This window comes from Haliotis cracherodii, unplaced genomic scaffold (assembly GCF_022045235.1).
Source record: "Haliotis cracherodii isolate W230 unplaced genomic scaffold, xgHalCrac1.p SCAF_11, whole genome shotgun sequence".
Taxonomy (NCBI): domain Eukaryota; kingdom Metazoa; phylum Mollusca; class Gastropoda; order Lepetellida; family Haliotidae; genus Haliotis; species Haliotis cracherodii.
The window spans coordinates 19,647,769-19,655,141 of record NW_027266266.1 but is presented as its reverse complement, the minus strand read 5'-3'; positions in this window follow the sequence as shown (position 1 = coordinate 19,655,141).

Sequence of the window (7,373 nt, the reverse complement as noted above, 5' to 3'; positions counted from 1 at the left end):
GGGTCTTCTACGACATGTCGTGAACTTGTGTGAGTGAGTATGGTTTTACGACGCTTTTAGCAATATTCCAGCGATAACGGCCGGGGATACCAGAAATGGGCTTCACACATTGTACCCATGTGGGTTATCGAACCCTGGTCTTCGGCGTGACGAGCGAACGCGTTAACCACTACGCTATCCGAAAACTGATTTTAGACTATGTATGACATATATATTTAATAAAACAATCACCCCGTTCGGTTCTTACCGCCTTCTCAGCTCCAGTAAGTAGCCTAAACTCGTCTCCTTTAATCCTCGCGGGTTCCCAATCTTATTTAACATTTCTTTTCGGGGACTTTACATGTATATTAGTCAAAGGCCGGCGTCTTAATGGATCGGTGATATGGTTGATCGCTTGTCATCGTAACACGGGGTCGTGAATCGTTTTCATAATATCAATCACTGGATTGTCTGGTCCAGACTCGATTATGTATAGGTCGCGTCAAATGGATTAAATATTGTTCGGCGCTAACCAATAAACAAACAAACAAACCTATGTGGGGATCGAACCTGTTTCATGTGTATACAGAGCACATTCCCATCTAGGCTACACGTGAGTAGGGACAGGGGCGTTGTGTTGGTTGATGCGTTCGCTCGTCTGTGCGAATGAACTTTAAATTTAAACTGAATATTTCACGAATTTGGAAAAAAGTATGTATTAGCTCACTGTTGTATTTGTAAACGGGAAAACAGCAAAAGGTTTGCCCGCCATCAATTTTCAACAGCAAAGAAAAACAACAGCTCAGAAATGTGTTACAGTGAATGATAAATCATAATGTTACGACATCAAGTGTGTTACAGTTGATGATAAAACAGAATGTTACGACATCAAGTGAGTTACAGTGAATGATAAATCATAATGTTACGACAACAAACGTGTTACAGTTGATGACACACACCATGTTACGACATCAAGTGAGTTACAGTGAATGTAAAAACAGAATGTTACAACACCAAACGTGTTACAGTTGATGATACACACCATGTTACGACATCAAGTGAGTTACAGTGAATGATAAAACAGAATGTTACAACACCAAACGTGTTACAGTTGATGATACACACCATGTTACGACATCAAGTGAGTTACAGTGAATGATAAAACAGAATGTTACAACACCAAACGTGTTACAGTTGATGATACACACCATGTTACGACATCAAGTGAGTTACAGTGAATGATAAAACAGAATGTTACAACACCAAACGTGTTACAGTTGATGATACACACCATGTTACGACATCAAGTGAGTTACAGTGAATGATAAAACAGAATGTTACAACACCAAACGTGTTACAGTTGATGATACACACCATGTTACGACATCAAGTGAGTTACAGTGAATGATAAAACAGAATGTTACAACACCAAACGTGTTACAGTTGATGACACACACCATGTTACGACATCAAGTGAGTTACAGTGAATGATAAAACAGAATGTTACAACACCAAACGTGTTACAGTTGATGATACACACCATGTTACGACATCAAGTGAGTTACAGTGAATGATAAAACAGAATGTTACAACACCAAACGTGTTACAGTTGATGATACACACCATGTTACGACATCAAGTGTGTTACAGTGAATGATAAAACAGAATGTTACAACACCAAACGTGTTACAGTTGATGATACACACCATGTTACGACATCAAGTGAGTTACAGTGAATGATAAAACAGAATGTTACAACACCAAACGTGTTACAGTTGATGATACACACCATGTTACGACATCAAGTGAGTTACAGTGAATGTAAAAACAGAATGTTACAACACCAAACGTGTTACAGTTGATGATACACACCATGTTACGACATCAAGTGAGTTACAGTGAATGATAAAACAGAATGTTACAACACCAAACGTGTTACAGTTGATGATACACACCATGTTACGACATCAAGTGAGTTACAGTGAATGATAAAACAGAATGTTACAACACCAAACGTGTTACAGTTGATGATACACACCATGTTACGACATCAAGTGTGTTACAGTGAATGATATAACAGAATGTTACAACACCAAACGTGTTACAGTTGATGACACACACCATGTTACGACATCAAGTGAGTTACAGTGAATGATAAAACAGAATGTTACGACACCAAACGTGTTACAGTTGATGATACACACCATGTTACGACATCAAGTGAGTTACAGTGAATGATAAAACAGAATGTTACAACACCAAACGTGTTACAGTTGATGACACACACCATGTTACGACATCAAGTGAGTTACAGTGAATGATAAAACAGAATGTTACGACACCAAACGTGTTACAGTTGATGATACACACCATGTTACGACATCAAGTGAGTTACTGTGAATGATAAAACAGAATGTTACAACACCAAACGTGTTACAGTTGATGATAAAACAGAATGTTACGACATCAAGTGTGTTACAGTGAATGATAAAACAGGATGTTACAACACCAAACGTGTTACAGTTGATGATAAAACAGAATATTACGACACCAAACGTGTTACAGTTGATGATAAAACAGAATGTTACGACATCAAGTGTGTTACAGTGAATGATATAACAGGATGTTACAACACCAAACGTGTTACAGTTGATGATACACACCATGTTACGACATCAAGTGAGTTACAGTGAATGATAAAACAGAATGTTACAACACCAAACGTGTTACAGTTGATGATACACACCATGTTACGACATCAAGTGAGTTACAGTGAATGATAAAACAGAATGTTACAACACCAAACGTGTTACAGTTGATGATACACACCATGTTACGACATCAAGTGAGTTACAGTGAATGATAAAACAGAATGTTACAACACCAAACGTGTTACAGTTGATGACACACACCATGTTACGACATCAAGTGAGTTACAGTGAATGATAAAACAGAATGTTACAACACCAAACGTGTTACAGTTGATGATACACACCATGTTACGACATCAAGTGTGTTACAGTGAATGATATAACAGAATGTTACGACACCAAACGTGTTACAGTTGATGACACACACCATGTTACGACATCAAGTGTGTAACAGTAAATGCTAACACAGAATGTTTTGAAACCAAATCTGTTTCAGTGAATGCTAAAATAAGTGAGTGAGTGAGTTTATGCTTTACGTCACATCGGCAATACTTCAACCATATCATGAGGATGCTAAAGTAAAATGTTACGACACCAAACGTGTTACAGTTGATGATAGAACGGAATGTTTTGAAACCAAATGTGTTTCAGTGAATGCTAAAATGAAATGTTACGACACCAAACGTGGTACAGTTAATGATAAAACAAACGTTCACGACGTGCGTACAGCGTTCTTGATGACACGTTCGACCAAGGCAACGTGACAAAGTTTGGTTGTAAAACAAACCGACTCCCTTAAGCCTTCTCAGGTTTTGTCACTAATCGGTTGACTGGACTGGACTTACTGTAGTTGTATAGTGATAGCTATCCTGGACCACCAACATGGCGAGGCCAGTAATAGGCTCGTTATACTTTTCGTTCTGGAATCAGTCAAAAGTATTTACGTGTCACGTTTTTGTTCTAAAATGACTCTTGACTTCTGTTTTGTAAATCTGAATATAAAAATATATTTCTCGCTATAACGTCACTTGGACGTTACTATATATTTTGGCTTCATGGCGAGTTTGGAGTGAGTGAGTGAGTTTGGTTTAACGCCGCTTTTAACAGTATTCCAGTTATATCACGGCGTGTCAGCTTAATGTGGGAGGAAAGCCCGAAGTGATGCAGGTCTCAGACGTTTACCACTTCGGTGAAACCCACGAGCACGGGTATGGTGCTGACAAACCTAGAAACATCATCGGGGCGAACCGGGATTCGAACCCACAATCATAGGTTTCTGGCGTCCCCAAGGGACGCAACTCTGCACAGCGAATCGCGGCGCCTTAGACGACTAGGCCACCCGTGCCCCCGCGAGTTTGGAGAATAATTGAATATTAAAGAGTTATAGCATAATGTATCACCAAATTGATCATTTGTTTGTCGGAATTTGCTCGGCCTTTCTGCCTTATTTTGTGGTGAACTATTTTTTAGTATCTGGATCCCTGAGGGGATGTGTTACATTGGGTGAGCTGGCGGATCTGGATGTCATTACATCCTCACTCATCTGGTTTGCCTGACCAAACATCGATTATTTACAGGCCGTTTTGACTTAGCTATAAAAGAAATTCATCATAAATGAACTTTCAACACTGATCGAAAACAGAACAAAACGACATGTGGAAACATGATGGCGGCCGCACGAAACCATCACCGGTTTATGATTTCGATCTTGAATCTCAGCTTCGATGACAAAAAAGTACACATACCTAGAGGTGAATGATTAAGAAAGATATTACGTATTTATATATTATGATGTGTTTGTTTGTTTGTTGTTTAACACCGCTTTCAGCAATATTCCAGCTATATCACGGCGGTCTGTAAATAATCGAGTCTGGACCAGACAATCCAGTGATTGACATCATGAGCATCGATCCACTCAACTGGGATACGATATGACATGCATCAACCAAGTCAGCGAGCCTGACCACCCGATCCCGTTTGTCGCCTCTTACGACAAGCGTAGACCTATTCTACCCCGGACCTTCACGGGTCTATTATGATTTGTAGCCAGTCAGAGATGTAGAATTGGGTTGAATCCTATAGGTCACATTAGCTGACTTTTTTAAGGGGTCGCCTTTTGACCCAACAATGACACATAAACAACCAGTCAGAAATGTGTGGGTCCAATACTCAATACAATTTTAAGCATCTGGATTTGAATCCAAGATATGCCTCAATGACTCTTTGTTTGTCAGCGCCATACATGTAGTTATGGGATTTACGTGAGCGGTAAACAACTGAGACCTACATCACTTTTGGCATTGAATTGAAAAGCCGTGAAACACTGGGGGGCACGGGTGGCCTAGTTCAGGGGCTAAGGCGCCGCAATTCGCTGTGCAGAGTTGCGTCCCTTGGGCATGCCAGAAACCTGTGATTGTGGGTTCGAATCCCGGTTCGCCCCGATGATGTTTCTAGGTTTGTCAGCACCATACCCGCGCTTGTGGGTTTCACCGAAATGGTAAACGTCTGAGACCTGCATCACTTCGGGCTTTCCTCCCACATTAAGCAGACACGCCGTGATATGACTGGAATACTGTTAAAAGCAGCATTAAACCCAACTCACTCACTCACTCTAAATGAGCAGTAATTGTAATCAGAGTATATTTAGTAAACCTTGTCCATCATAGGTGTCACCTATTTACGTTATATCACGATCTATCTGCAAATGTCCATTAATGATTTTCACATTAGAGCAAATAATATTACAGTATCATTGACAGTTACCTAGAAATGAACTTCATCTATCTGAATCAACTTTGTGGGTCATGTTCACTGTTGACAGCTATGTTTATCTATCACAGAACGTTCGCGTTCAGCACTTGTCAGGAATGACCTGATTACCACTATGTCACTACGCTATTTACATCCATGAATACTTTACCTACTGTTATCATTATGCACTATTATTGTACAGGTTGATGCATTCCATGTTACCTTGTGATTACATTTATTCACTGTTTGGATTCATGACATATTTTGTGTGATAAGAACGATGTTTGTCAGGACTATTTCTCGTATACACTCTTGCATCGTGGCTACAGTAAGTTGGCATTTGATCCAGATAAACAATGACCTAATACACTGGTTATTGAAGATTTTTCTGATAACCTACTTGCTCTAATATGTTTCAAAGTATATTTCTCTTTGGATGTTAATGATAATTGCACTTGATTGCAATAAATAACTAATTTGATCTGTTTGACATTTCTAAGGTTACGGTGACCTGTCAATTATGTTAACGCTTGGCATAGTGAGTATTTATAACTTGGATGTCCGTTTTCACATCAAAGTCATAGATTCATGATAAAGTATGTTCCTGCAGTCTATACTAGATTTGCAATATTCAGACACATTGAGAAGTCAACAAAAGCGACTTAAACCTTACCCTTTTTACGTGAAAGGGATCTTTGTACAAGAGCATTAAGGACAAAACGGTTACCTACAGTTGAATACCCCCTCTAAAAGCCTGACTGGCATTAAGAAATAACACAAAGTGTGTCTGCCCATAGAATTGAAGTGAATACTTTGCTAAGGACACTCAGAAGGCTTATGGCTCGATAGTTATCTCGAACAGTTGCGTCATTTTTCTTATGTACTGGGAGGATAATTCCTAATGACCAATTTTCAGGAAAAACACCATTTTCATACATACTATTGAATATAATCTCCAAGTAAGGAGGGTGGTCGGGTAGCCTAGTGGTTGAAGCGTTCGCTCGTCACGCCGAAGACCCGGATTCGATTCCCGGGTACAATGTGTGAAGCCCATTTCTGGTGTCCCCCGCCGTGATATTGCTGGAATATTGCTAAAAGCGGCGTAAAATCAAACTCCGTCACTTACTCCAAGTAAGGAGAAATAACATCTGATGAGTGTTTTAGGTATTCGCTTATGATATGGCCAACACCAGTCAAGAATGTCTGCTGTCAATTCAAGAGATTCACATATGTACGGACTTCCATCGTCACTGTCAAGAGGATCAACATTTGTGTATAATGTTGAGAAATATTCAGCCCGCTCTCCGCGGAGATAGTATTGTGAGGATGTTGACGCCCGGACACACGTTTGACAATGTCCCAAAAACGTTTGGAGTCACCATTTGAGTTTATCAGTTCTACTCTATTACGCTGTTGATACTGGTCCCCCTTTGTCCTCCACAAGGCCCTGTACTCATTGCGTACCTTGTTGTACTTGGCTAGATGTTCAGTGCTTTGAGTAACCCGAAAAGTGTTTAGTGCATGACAGCGTTCGTGTTTTTTAATAAGACATATATTGTCATACCATGGGGAGTCACTATGCCTTTTACGTCGATTCTCCCTTTTGATCACACAAGCGGCAGACAGAATAGCATCTGTCATTAAAGTCACTGCAGTAGATGCATCTGTTTATAAGAGTGAGCATAAAGCTGCATGTTATAGCATATCAGTGATACATGGCGATGATATATTCATCATGAATGTCTCACGAAGTTTATCAGTACTTATAGTGTACTTGACTATCCTCAGGTTCGAACGCATCTCGCTTATAACGGATGCTCACACGGGTTGGTAAATGATCACTTTCTGAGCGGGACATAATGTCAAAATCTGCGATATATTGAAATATATCTGTTGATGCTAACGCATAGTCTATAACGCTGCACCCCAAATGTTCTATGAAAGTGAAGTCGCCGGAGTCTGCCCCAACCCTTCCATTAATGGTATGGATGT